Source organism: Perca flavescens, chromosome 24 (assembly GCF_004354835.1).
Source record: "Perca flavescens isolate YP-PL-M2 chromosome 24, PFLA_1.0, whole genome shotgun sequence".
Classification (NCBI taxonomy): domain Eukaryota; kingdom Metazoa; phylum Chordata; class Actinopteri; order Perciformes; family Percidae; genus Perca; species Perca flavescens.
In genome coordinates, this window is record NC_041354.1 from 18657114 (window position 1) to 18670991 (window position 13878).

The following is a 13878-nucleotide window of genomic DNA, read 5'->3' on the forward strand; positions in this document are numbered from 1 at the left end:
AGCCCTGGGGGGAGTAGAGATCTAGGGAGGTCCCGGGACACGTCTGGATGGATTGAGGAAAAAAAGCGACAAAAACTTTGAAAACACAACAAAAATCCTAAATAAAACAGTTTTGTCTATATCTACGAGGCTGATAGAGTCACGGAGGGGGGGACATTAGAAACTTTGTGTTTTCCGGAGTCCTTGTTGCTCAGATGGTTGGTGTTAAGAACGTAGTTGGTATTATTTTGGCTCTCTGAGAGCAGCGAGGTGTTGGTGGGTTTCTGTTGGTTAACCCCCCCAACAGGAAATGATTACCAGATGTTTCCAACAGATGTCAGAGTTTTCTAATCACATCTGGAGTCGGTGTTTAACATGGATCACAGTAAGTTCTTTAATTTCCTCTCTCTAGCTAAGTTTCCATCCACTTGTCAATCGAATTATCTGAAGTTCGGTAAAAAAAACTCATGCAAATAAAGCTGGTGAAAGTGTGTTTCCATCAAACAGCTTTAAAGCGAATAAAAAGCTGTGTGTAATGACGTCACATGCTGTTCTGCGATTAAATTGGTATATCAAATTGATTTGAGACATTTTAAGGTGTTTCCATTCATTTTTTCACTGAATCGCACAAGATTCAAGCGAACTTTTGCGAACAAAGTTTTGCTAGACAGAAGTAGTTGTTAATATTAGAAGCCAAGCTATAAGCACTGATGGGCCTTTTGGCTGAGGATCTGATCCAGCTCATCAAAAAGGTGGAACTTTGGGGATTATATCTCCAACCTGGCCTGGGAACGCCTCAGGATTCCCCCCAGTCAGAGCTGGTTAATGTGGCTCGGGAAAGGGAAGTTTGGGGTCTCCTGCTGGAGCTGCTCTCCCCGCAACCCGACACCGGATAAGCGGACGAAGATGGGTGGATGGATGGAAAATGTATTCTAAATTTTTGACTCATCAAAGTAGCCCCCTTTGGCAGATATAACAGCTGAACATAGTCGTGGCATTCTTTCTACAAATTTTCTCTGCTTTGCTTTCACTTTTCTGTCCAGTTCATCCCAAACCAGCTCAGTGGGGTTTAAGTCTGGTGACTGTGCTGGCCACTCCATGTTTTTAAGCTTACCGTCTTGTTCTTTTTTGCTAAGGTAGTTCTGACATAGCTTGGACTTATGTTTTGGGTCATTATCTCGCTGTAGGATGAACCCCTGACCAACTAGGCCCATACCAGAGGGTACTGCATGGCGCTGCAAAATGCTGTGGTAGCCGTTTTGGTTCAGGGGGCCTTTCACTCTGTACAAATCACCGACCCTGGATCCAGCAAAACAGCCCCAGACCATCACGCTTCCTCCTCCATGTTTGACAGATGATGTCACACACTGAGGAACCATCCTTTCACCTACTCAACGGCGTACAAAATTCTGCGTGATATTTTGATTCATGAGTCCATAACACCTTCCAGTCTTCAGTAGTCCATTGACGATGTTTCTTGGCCCAGGCAAGCCTCTTTTTCTTATTCTGATGTCTTACCAATGGCTTTCTCGCTGCAACTGGACCTATCAAACCTGCAGCTCCAAGTCTTCTCTTCCAGTTGAAACTGAGACTTCTTATTACGACCACTATTAAGCTGTGCTTGAAGCTGTTGTCCTGTGAGCCGCCTATCACGCAAGCTGTTGACTCTCTGAAACTTGTCTTCTGATTCTGTTGTGGCTTTGGGTCTGCCAGACCTCTTCCTGTCAGAGTCTCCCCCAGTTTCTAAGTGCCTTTTGATGGTGAAGAATACTGTACTCACTGACACCTTGACTTTCTTCACAGTTTCTCTGTAGGAAAGACCAACATTCTTAAGTGTTATGATGGTCTGTCTCTCTTTCATTGTTAATTGCCTTTTTCCCGCCATTTTTATAGCAACACACTACTTTCTGCAGTACAATACTGTTCAAATAATGCTCACGAGGGTACAGTACCACAGTGTGTTCCAACAATACTTTTATCCAAACAGAGGGGGTTGTAAGTAATCCAGACCAGTGTGAACACCTGGGGGAATTGGTAGCACCAACTTCCAAAGCTTGATCAACCTCCATTGCTGCAGAACAGCTTTACGTTGTTAACCCATTTCTTGTTCCCTGAAAAAGGCCTTTTTGTAAAATACTGAAATGTACATTATTTTTTCAGTTTTGGGTAATCTTACTTTTTTTTTTTAACCTCAGGCAGTTCACCACTTACCTTTTGTACCATTTCAAGCTATTCATTGGACTTGAACTGCTAAATTTCAATAAAAAACAAAACAAATTGGGGTGTTCTAAAACTTTTGACCGGTAGTGTATATCTATATCCAAGGGCGTAACTTTTGTGTTTAACATTGGTGGGCGGGGGTTGAGATCGCAAACTATCTAGGGTGGTCCTAAGACATGTCTGCATGTATTAAAAAAAAAAGCAACAAAAACATTGAAATTGTGGGAACAACTTGTCAAAAAACCTTGAAAAAGGCGACAAAAACTTTGAAAACCTTTTTCCAAAACACTTGACAAAAAGTCAAAAATAAGCAACAACGTAGCACGTAGTTGGTGTTATTTGTCTGACAGCAGGAAACGGCTCATTACCAGATGTTTCCCACAGATGTGGGAGTTTTCTAATCACTCAGGATTTTACGTGGATTATGGTACGTTTCCTCTCTGGTGTTAAATGGGTTGAAGTTTTTGTCATTTCTTGTAATGTTTTTGTAATTTTTTCCTCAGTTTTTATATTTCTGTGTCTTTTGGTCACTTTTTTTCCAGACATTTTTGTCACTTTCTGTAACAGTCTCTTTTCTTAACATTGTTTCTCTCCAACATTTGTCACATTTTTGTCTCTTATTTTCTGACGTTTGTCGCTTCTGTTAATTTTAAATTTTTTTTGTTCTTTTCCAACGTTATTGGTTCCCAAAACATTTGGAGAAACCATTTGCAGCCCGAGGTGTTACCAGATGTTTCCAACATAGTTGTTGTTTTTTCATACGTTTGTTTCTTTTTAAAACCATTTTTTGTGTCTTTTTTTTTTATTCCCTCTCTCTGTCTGGGTTTAATGTGCTGAACACTGAGTTTCACGGAGGGTTTTTGTGTTTACACGCAGAAAGTGAGGAGTCATGTTTTGTCTGAGTTCTGCACAGCTGTAATCCTCGACTCATGAGTTCCGTATGAGCCGTGTTGCTGATGATGGCTGATATTTCCCAGAAGCCTTTGCACAGACTTGCAAAGGAGACTTCTCTCTGAATAGTTAACTTTATCTAATATTGTATGTGGCGTTTTCTTTAGCAAATGTTCCACCAGAGCAAGTTCCTTCCGGAGAATTCTTGGATGTTTTTTTTTCTTTTTTTTTTTTTTTTTCAGTTTTTCATCGCCTTTATGGTCGCATTTTCTGTAACTTTTTGTCCATTTTCCGGACATTTGTAGCTTTTTGGACCCTTCTAGCCGTTGCTGCGTTGCTATGCTGTGAAGCCTGTCCTGTTGGGTATATTAGGGTCATTAGCTCCACCCGGCCAAACAACAAGGTGCGCTTGTTTTCTGTTGTTGCCTTGTGATGTCGCTCTAATAACAAGACAGCGCGCAGGTGGATTCCTGTCATCAGCACGGGCTGTGAACGCACCACACCCTGCTGGGTGACCCCCTCCCACCTCTGTTCCTGTCCTGCTGAAGAACCTAAAACATCTCTATCAGTTGAAGGAAACGCTGTATTTAGAATATTTTCTCTGCTTTACCATCAGACTGTCTGTCGGTCGGTCTGTCTGTCTGTCTGTCTGTAAGGCCAAGTGAAAACCATTTAAAACAAAGACAGAAGGGAAAAAAAAGAAAGGAATTCCTGAATTTTGAGGACAACGATTAAGAGGGTTTGGCGTAACATCTGAACTGACAAAAACCTTTTCAAAGATTTATTTTCTTCCATTTCCACTCAGTGTTTGTAACCGGCCAGGCTGGATGGAGTTTAGAGCCAGCTTTGTGTCTCTGTGTCCCATCACACTGGAACTCGTCTCTCCGTAAACATCATCATCAAACGCATCATTTTCATCATCCGCCCAACAGCTGGATGTGATCGAGGCTTTCTCTGCTCCGTCCGTAAGTCCTCTGGAGACAAACGCAGTCTGAGAGCTCAATCCTCCATGCTTCCCTTAAATACCTCCCATGTGTTTCAAATTTATGCCTGAAATTTCTTCCCCAGCTTTGCTTTCCCTAGAAATCATTTCATTGATGGATTTTTATATTAGTCCCCCCAGATGCTACTTGTTTCTGCCATGCCAGCCCCGTGACCTGCTGACATGCAGAGTTAAGTGTTGCGCTGCTGCCCGGGTGCTCGGCGGACGCTTTGCGGTCCATCGCCATGTTGGATTGAGCGCTGTGTGAGACGTCTACTTGGCTCCGGAGGAAGAAAAAACAGAGGAGACGGAGAGATTCAGAGATTCATCACCCCGCCGGCAGCCAGGAACATCCCAACGCTGCTGCCTCGCTCCCTTGGCCCGCCACACGCCCATCAATCATCCTAACTCCTCTCACATCACGTAAGAAACTGCGTATCGGGCCTCGTTAGAGAGCGTGCAGAGCATCCGTTGACCCAGTTCAGACGCTGCCAGGGAGAGTGTTTGGATGTTTACTCGGAGGAAAGGTCCAGGAACGAGATTCATGCATAGCGTTCTGATGATCCAGCTGTTCCACATCTGCCAGACAGGGGAGTCATTCACAGCTGATCGGTTTCTCCCCCGAGTGTGGAGACTTTGCCGCTTTTTTCAAAAAGTTTGAATACGTGTTTTTTGCAGTTTAGGTTTTTATTGTCTGTTTTTCTTCATTGTCACTTTCTCCATTACTTTGGTCCCTTTTGTCAATTTTTCCAACATTTTTGCCATTATTTTCGAATTTTTTGTTGCTTTTTAAAAGTTTTTTCTGTCACCAGTGCTTTCAACATTTGTTTTTATCTTTTGTCACTTTTTCCTATGTTTGCCCCTTTTTCTGACATTTTTGTCAACTCCTGACGCATCATGTATTTTTCTTTGCATGTTAGAGAGCGTGCAGAGCATCCGTTGACCCAGTTCAGACGCTGCCAGGGAGAGCGTTTGGATGTTTACTCGGAGGAAAGACATTCATGCTGCTGGCCCTCCCCCGTCCATCCCTTAATGAATCATGAAGACATAGTTGAAAGTGTCCAGATGCGTTAAAGTGTTCTCATGGAAATCTGGTTACCTCACACTCTGCTGTCTGCTGCTGAAACGCACAGTGATGCACTTCCAGCCCCTCACCTCCCTTTTTACTGCTCTGAAATGTTTCTGGAGAAACTGTTTTAGTGCTATTCATTGAAACAGTTATACACATAAACCTGTTAAAAAAGCCACAAAAAATGTCAAATAAAAGCGACAAAAACATTTGAAAAGCAAAACAAAGTAAGAGTTAATGCCGTAAACATAGTCTTTGTAAATCTTTACAATCATTCCTAGAAACAACCAAGCAGGCCTGCCTGTTGCATTGCACCATTCATATTTTCTTCCAAACTTGACATTTTCAGCATCAAACGTTAGCTTCCTAGCTCGGAGTTTGTTGTTTCCCAAAGCGAACGGAGTTTGAGAACGGAAACCCACAGAGAGAGGAAGGGGAGGGACAGTTATCCTGGAAATGTAATTCACTCCATGCATTCAGGTCAGATTGACAACTTCTCTGATGTCATGAGGAAAAAAATCCAACTATGGACCTTTTTTGACATTTTTGTAGCCTATTTAGCTTTTTTGTCAGACAAAGGGACGAGTGGAAAAACAACAGAAAAGTCAAAAGAAACGTCAGAACATTTCTTATGAAAAGAATTCAATGTTTTCTAGTTTCTTCTTACACATTCAAGCCAGCAATCCAGTGTAGCGTCAGCCTTTCAGCATCCAGCATTCACATTAATTTCTTCATAAATAGCGGTGTGAATGCATTATGGTTTAAAAAGTGCATTCTCTGTCCAAACCATTGTTGTCAAGAGCAACTGGGATGAGATCTTTCAGCCAAACATTACAGAATCCGCTTTAATAACAGCTGGTCTCCAAACAGCCTGGTTCCCATGAAACCCTAACCCCTAACCATAACTACTTACTCATGGTTATTCCCCTGCATATCTTCCTCATCATCCAGCTGTTCTACATCTGCCAGACAGGGGACTCATTCACAGCTGATCTGTTTGAGTCTGGACAAACTTTGCTTATTGTCTTTTGTCGCTTTTTCCGACATTTTTGGCACTTTAGTTTGCGTTGTTGGTCGTTTTTTTCTTCGAAGGTTTTGTCACTTTTTTTAGGGCCTTTCAACGTTTGTTTTTGTCACAACCATTTTTCTCTGTTCTCTTTTGAGGTTTTGACGCATTTTGTCAACGTTTTGGGCACTTTGTTCAGTGTTTTTTGGACGCTTTCAACGCCTTTTTTTCAACGCTTATTTCTACGTTTTTGTTGCTTTTTTCTGCTTTTTTGTCACTTTATTCAACGTTTTTTTTAATTTATTATTATTTCTGCTTTTTTCTCTCTTTTGTCTCTTATTTTACATCCTATGGCCCCAGACAATATCTTACATCATATTTCTGTCTAATTGTTCCCCAAAACATCCCGGTTCCCATGAAACCCTAACCCTAACTAGCTTACACATGTTATTCCACTGCGTATCTTCCTCATCATCCAGCTGTTCCACATCTGCCAGACAGGGGACTCATTCACAGCTGATCTGTTTCTCCCCCGAGTCTGCACACACACACACACATACACAAACGGTCTGCTTCTGGTGGTTGATCAACACAGATATGTGATGATTAGTTTTCATAACGGGCAAGGTGGGTAACACATTGCCATGAGTCCATGAGGCTAATGTTCGATTACTCCACATTGTCATTGTGATATTTTGTGATTACATTCTGAATCTGCAGCTTTCTCTGTCAGGTAAATAGCACAATGTCTTCCTCTGATGTAGAAGTAGCCTACACTGTAAGTCAGTAGTAGGGTATACAGGGGCGTTGCATATGAAGTGGTTTGGGGTCCAATTTGGTTTTGAAGAATTCTACAAGCAGCAATACCACAGGCTAAGCAATCGGCCCATTCCAAACAGGCACATTTTCAACGGGCACTGCACTAGTATGAAACATAATGTTGCGTTACATTTCATGGGAATAGAATAAAAAGTGCCTCTAAAAACCCAATCAAAGGGACAGGAAGCCTCTGAATCTCTCTTCCTGGTCCACAGTTTACACTGAAGTTCATTTTGTGTTCCCAGGCTGCTCCGCTAAATAAAAGAAGAGCAACCAAAACAGAGTTAGACAACAATGACATATATATATATATATATATATATATATATATATATATATATATATATATATATATATATATATATATATATATAGTACAAAGATGAAAACACATCAACAGAAACATGTTTCGTGATCTCCTCGGATCCATATCTGAACTGCAGCAGTAACTGTTGAACGAAGGGATTTTTAATCGCCTGTTAGAAGGCAGAAGTTAATGTGTGTGTCAACATCTTTGTACCTATATGTATGTTTGGTTTACATTCCTGTAATTAGCATCAATGAAAGCGACAAAAACGTTGAAAAAGTGATATAAAGATGGAAGAAGCCATCAGAATCTCTCTCCCTGGTCCACGTGTGCGTTAGTGTGTGTGTCAGCATCTTTATACCTGGCTGTTGGCATATGTACTATATGTGTGTTTTTAATGTGTGTGAACCCTCTCACATTCCTGTTATTAGTGAGTGTTTTGCGAGCCGGGCTCCCAGCATGCACCTGGCAGCCAGTCGCAGCACTCGGGTCTGACCCGACGACTCTGCGTGTTAGTGGTGGCTTCATGGCAGCAGGCAGAGCCTTTCCTCTTTCTTTTTATTATTGTGTGCCCGGCAGCCAGTCGACACGGAGCATCTGCAGGGTCGGAGCACAGCTGCAGCGCAGCAGGCTGCTTATTCTGGGATGGCATGCTGCGAGCCGGCAGAATACTAAACGGTGAAAAGAGGCTCGCCTTGACCTAGAAACCTGCGACTGAAACAACCCAAATACAGAAAGGTGAGGCGGGAGAAAAGCAGCCGGCAGCTTCCTCCGGGTACTGATGCAGAGAAAAAGCCACAATCGGCAAAGAAAGGACAAAAACGGTGAAGAAAGGCTCGCCTTGAGTTGGAAATTTGTTTTCAAAAAAGACCAACTAATAGACTCGTCTCATGAAGTGGCGTATGTATGACACGCCAATTCATATGCCATTATTGGCGTGTTATCAAGACGCGTACTCTCTTTTTAGAGTGTTTATCAGCGCCGTTTGGCCTCCATTGACTTACGTTACCTTGTGATTGCGTGTGAATTTATGCCGTAGCAAGTAGTATGAAAGCCCAAAAATCCGCTTAGGGAGAGTGGTCGGGGGGAGGATGGGTCAAAGACAGGACTTTCACCCAGGAGACCGGGGATCGGGTCCTGCGTGTCACAGTTCTAAACTCAGCCGTCGCTTTTTTCTTTTACTAAATCCAACCCCGTTCTTCTTTTCCTAAACTCTTCCTGTCCGCTGTATACGCCGCTCAAAATGCGTCCAGATAACACGCCACTTGGCTTTAGAAAGTGGGGGTGTATGTTTAAGCGAAGTCATGATGTCATGTTGGGGAAAAAGACACGCCTTGAATCTAGGAACTGATCTAGAAACCTGCGACTGAGAAAACCCAAATACAGAAACACAGAGGAGCAGATTTCGGGGAGGATGCAGGCGATATGTCCCCCCAATATTTAGAAAAAGTAGATCTGTCCCCCCTCACAAAAAATGAAAGACAACCCACTCCCTAAAAGATGTAAAAGTGGGAATGAAGTGTTTGATGCTTAAAGTGTAATGAGGGCTGACCCCCAGGATATAATGTTGAAACCGAGCCTACTCCTTCGGAGAAAAGAAGCCGACAGCTGATGGACATTTGCTGAGTCATATTTAAGAATCCTTCCGCTTTTTTCAATCCATTCTCAGGAACTGATCCGTATGATATCGTACGAAAACGTATGCACAACAATTTGTATGATGTCGTAAAATTACAGCCTGTTGAGACTGGATCAAAACTGCTGTTTTCATGTACAAATTCCACACAAAGGGGCTTTCAAACGCACCGAAATGACGAAGCATTTCGTAGGCTATGGCCGAGGATGCTTTTTCTTTTTGGAAAATAAACTTGCAGCTTAATGCAGTGGATATTTGGTTGTTTTGGGATGGGAGTGCTTGTGTTTGGTCCTTTGTGGCTGTGAGGGAGCGTGGTGTGTGTTTCTGCTAGGTGTGTCTGAAGAACAGATGAACAGATGTTATCCCCCCCCCCCCCCGTGTATCTGTGGGTTTCTGGTGCAGAGGCTCTGACTCACTGCATCACAGAGAAACTTCAGAGGTTTCTAGCTAGGGCGAGATCAAGAGCACACGAGTGCAAGAGGGATTACAGCTGGCAGATACCTTTACACAATTATTCATCCAAAGGACATTGTCTGTCTGAGCGCGACGTCAAGTACTCTCCCTCCGTCTGAAGTGGAATAGAGTGGATGGTCATATCGTACATTTGAAGTTTGTTGCTCTCTTGGCAGTCTGGCTTTGGTAGTCTTGCACCAATGGTTGAAATATTTAGCTTAGTTAGTTTGTATTCTTTGTAAATCTTTACAATCATTCCCGGAAAGAACCAAGCAGGCCTGCCTTGTTGCACAAACCACATTTTCTTCAAATGTAGTCATTTTCAGCATGTAGCTCGAAGTTTGTTGTAGTTTCCTGAAGCAAACCGAATTTGAGAACGGACACGCACAGAGAGCAGAGGCTGGAAATATACTTCCGTTGATCCAGAGTACCCTCTTGGAGACGGAAATGATCAGAAGCAAAATGAAACAAACAAACTAATGGTGTGTTCACACCAGCTGTGTTTCATGCAAATTGTACTTTGAGAACATGAGCGAGAATTAAGCGCAACGCTGTCGCAAAAGTCTATCAGTGTTGAGATTCTCTGGCATATTGCATAGCCTGGATCGGCCCAAACTTCATTCAATTCAATTTTCTTTATAGTATCAAATCATAACAGAGTTATCTCGAGACACTTTACAGATAGAGTAGGTCTAGACCACACTCTATAATTTACAAAGCCCCAACAATTACAGTAATTCCCTCAAGAGCAAGCATTATAAATGGCTATTGCGACAGTGGCGAGGAAAAACTCCCTCTTGGGAAGAAACCTCGGCAGACCCAGACTCTTGGTAGGCGGTGTCTGACGGGGACGGTTGGGGGTGTGAAGGCGATAATAGTTGCATTGAAGATAGTGGAACAGTGACTTTGAAGGTAGTCGTTGTAGTTCATGTCACAGCAGGACGTTGCGGGATGAAACGTGGCGCTGCAGAGCACGGGTGGGTGCAGCAGACGCAGCAGGACGCGGCCGGGCGTTGAACATAAGGTCTCCGGGGAGTAAACTCCCCAGAGCTAGGTTAGTAACAAGCAGTTCTGGGACAGGATGCATACAAAAGGAAACAAATGAAAACATTGATGAGAGGCTGTACTGGCCTGCCCCCCTCTACTCACACTATATTATTGATTTATATGATCAATAAATCTGATGACTACGAAGAGAAGCAGGTGGGCCGGGTTAGGCGGACGCTGCAACTCCTCACTTCTTAACTATAAGCTTTATCAAAGAGGAGAGTTTTCAGTTTACTCTTAAATGAGGCGATGGTGTCTGCCCCCAGAACCCAGACTGGGAGCTGGTTCCACAGGAAAGGAGCCTGGTAGCTGAAGGCTCTGGCTCCCAGTCTACTTTTAGAGATTCTAGAAACCACAAGTAACTCTGCATTCTGGGAGTGGAGTGCTCTAGTGGGACAATAAGGTACTAAGAGCTGTTCTAGATAGGATGGTGCTTGACCATTTAGGGCTTTGTAGGTCAGGAGAAGGACTTTAAAGTCAATCCTGTATTTTACAGGAAGCCAATGCAGAGAAGCTAAAACAGGAGAAATATGATCTCTTCTCTTAGTTCTTGTCAGAACACGTGCTGCAGCATTCTGGATCAGCTGGAGAGTCTTAAGGGACTTATTTGAGCAACCTGACAGTAGGGAATTACAATAGTCCAGCCTGGAAGTAACGAATGCATGGACTAGTTTTTCCACATCGTTTTGAGACAGGATATTCCTAATTTTGGCAATGTTACGAAGATGAAAAAAGGCTGTTCTTGAGGTTTGTTTTAGATGGCCGTTAAAGGATATATCCTGATCAAAAATAACTCCTAGATTTCTGACAGTTGTGCTGGAGGCCAGGACAACACCCTCCAGAGTAGCTATATCTTTAGATAATGAGGTTTGGAGGTGTTTAGGGCCCAGCACAATAACTTCAGTTTTGTTACAGTTTAACATCAGAAAATTATAGGTCATCCAGGATTTTATATCTTTAATACATGCTTGAAGTGTAGCTAACTGACTTGTTTCGTCTGGTTTGATTGACAAGTATAATTGGGTGTCGTCCGCATAGCAGTGATAGTTAATTGAGTGTTTCCTAATGATATTACCAAGAGGAAGCATATACAAGGAGAACAAAACTGGTCCAAGCACCAAGCCCTGTGGAACGCCATGCATAACCCTCGCGTACTTGGAGGATTTATCATTAACATTAACAAATTGAGATCGATCAGAAAAATAAGACTTAAACCAGCTTAGTGCAATTCCTTTAATTCCAACTAAGTGTTCCAATCTCTGTAACAGGATTGTATGGTCAATAGTGTCAAATGCAGCACTAAGATCTAGTAAAACAAGTATGGAGACAAGTCCTTTGTCTGCAGCAGTTAGAACGTCGTTAGTAATTTTCACCAGTGCCGTCTCTGTGCTATGATGCTTTCTAAATCCTGATTGAAAGTCTTCAAATAAGCTGTTGCTATGGAGAAAATCACATAACTGATTAGCAACCACCTTCTCAAGGATCTTGGAGAGAAAGGGAAGGTTAGATATAGGTCTATAGTTTGCTAAGACCTCAGGATCTAGGGTGGGTTTTTTCAGAAGAGGTTTTATCACAGCTACTTTAAATGACTGCGGTACATAACCTGTTAATAGAGACATATTGATCATATCTAGTAGAGAGGTGTTAACCACGGGTAACGCTTCTTTGAGTAATCTCGTTGGGATGGAGTCTAAGAGACAGGTAGATGGCTTTGCTGAAGATACCTTTACCATTAGTTGTTGAAGGTCTATAGGATAAAAACAGTCTAAGTAAATGTCAGGTCTTCAGAAAACAAACATTTTAACAGTTGTTTGCTTGTCTTTTGTAGACAGACAAAAAGCATGCAACATGAGATGGTACAGTTAACTTTATGTTAATATGTGGATAATCAAAAATGTATTCTTATTTTTTCAAATTAGTGCTACTGCACAATCTTTCCACGTACCCCGGATTGGGAATCACTGACGTACCGTATGAACAGACCCTCTGTACGCTGCCAGCGACTGTGACCCACCTGAAAATAAACTCTCTCTCTCTCACAGTCACACATATTCATACCCTTTCTCTTAAACTGAAAATAAAGAGTAGTCCTGCCTTTACACACTCTATAAATCTCTCTCAGTCAGACATATGGCTTTCGTATGTGCTCAGGGTGACTTTTCTGTCATCCGATGACGATTTGCTTGGACAAGAGCCCACAGAGAGAGCGTTGGATACAGTTTGGACATTACGTAAACACCAAGGGAAGCCGAATGCCTGGAAAGTTAGCAACATCTGGAGATTCAGCAGAAGGGAAAGGGATTAACGCTTCATCCTTCTTCCCTCAAGACTGTTTTCAGAGAGAGGGAGAGCGAGAGAGAGCCCAGAGAAGGAAAGGCAGAGCAAGGTGAAGCAGGATCCCTCTAGATTTATTCACACAGCTACAGCATTTCAGCCTCCGAGCACCGAGGCAGAAATGGGGAAAAGGTTCAGATATCAGAGCTTCAATGAGCGTTAAGTCTGAGGGAAGGAGAGGAAAAACTAACTCATTGCCGGATGAAAATCCTCCATGACCCTGTCACCTGTGGACATGTTTTCTAGCGTTAACATGTGTCAGCCTCGACTGAACGTAAAAGTGCTAAAATAACCGTTCAGGGGGCTCCAAACTTTGTTATATCCGAAGAGTTTATATCTTTCTCAAGGCTGCTTCTTAGGGTTGCATTTCTCCAAAAGTTCAATCTGTCTCAACTTCATTACAACATTGAAGGAAAAACAAAACAAAAAAAGAATTCTCAAATCCCCAAATTGAAGTTCTAACACCTACCCAACAAACTAATAGTTGGATATTGGGATCCAGCTCTACTTCTTACCAGTAAATAAATGTTTTCCAAAGATTTCAGACAGAAAATGAAGCGTTTGACACTCAAAAACTTTGAAATGATGACCCCCAGACCACCTGTTTATAATGTGTCCCCCCCAATGTTGAAACTAAACCAACTTGGTTCAGACGTTCACGACGAAGCAGTAAGAGACTTCCCTCCCTCAGGCCTTCCTGTCCTCTTGCTTCATGTGTGGCCCATTGTTGTGTGTCTGTCTGTGCATGCTTTCCCCCAATGAGTGTGTGTCGAGACTGCATGCTGGGCTCATGTGAGTCAGTGTTAATGAAAGGGCTTTGAGGTTTACCTTCAGAGACCGAGAGAAGACCAATCAGCAGTTCACTTTTTAGGCTGACACAACAGTTGATGCTAGCACTTGTGGCACAGTGTGAGCTCTCTCAGATGAACTTGTGTAACACTTCATCCATTCCCAATGTTTGTTCCAAATGTATAACCAGGGCGTGATTTGTGAAGAAAGCAGAGGGGGGATGTTTTTTGATTGCGCAAAACAAAACATAACATAACATAACATGCAAGAATTAAATCCCCCTTCCAATAGCACCATGGATATAGAGCCACTCGGCCAGCCATGCCCAAACACTAGAACATTAGCT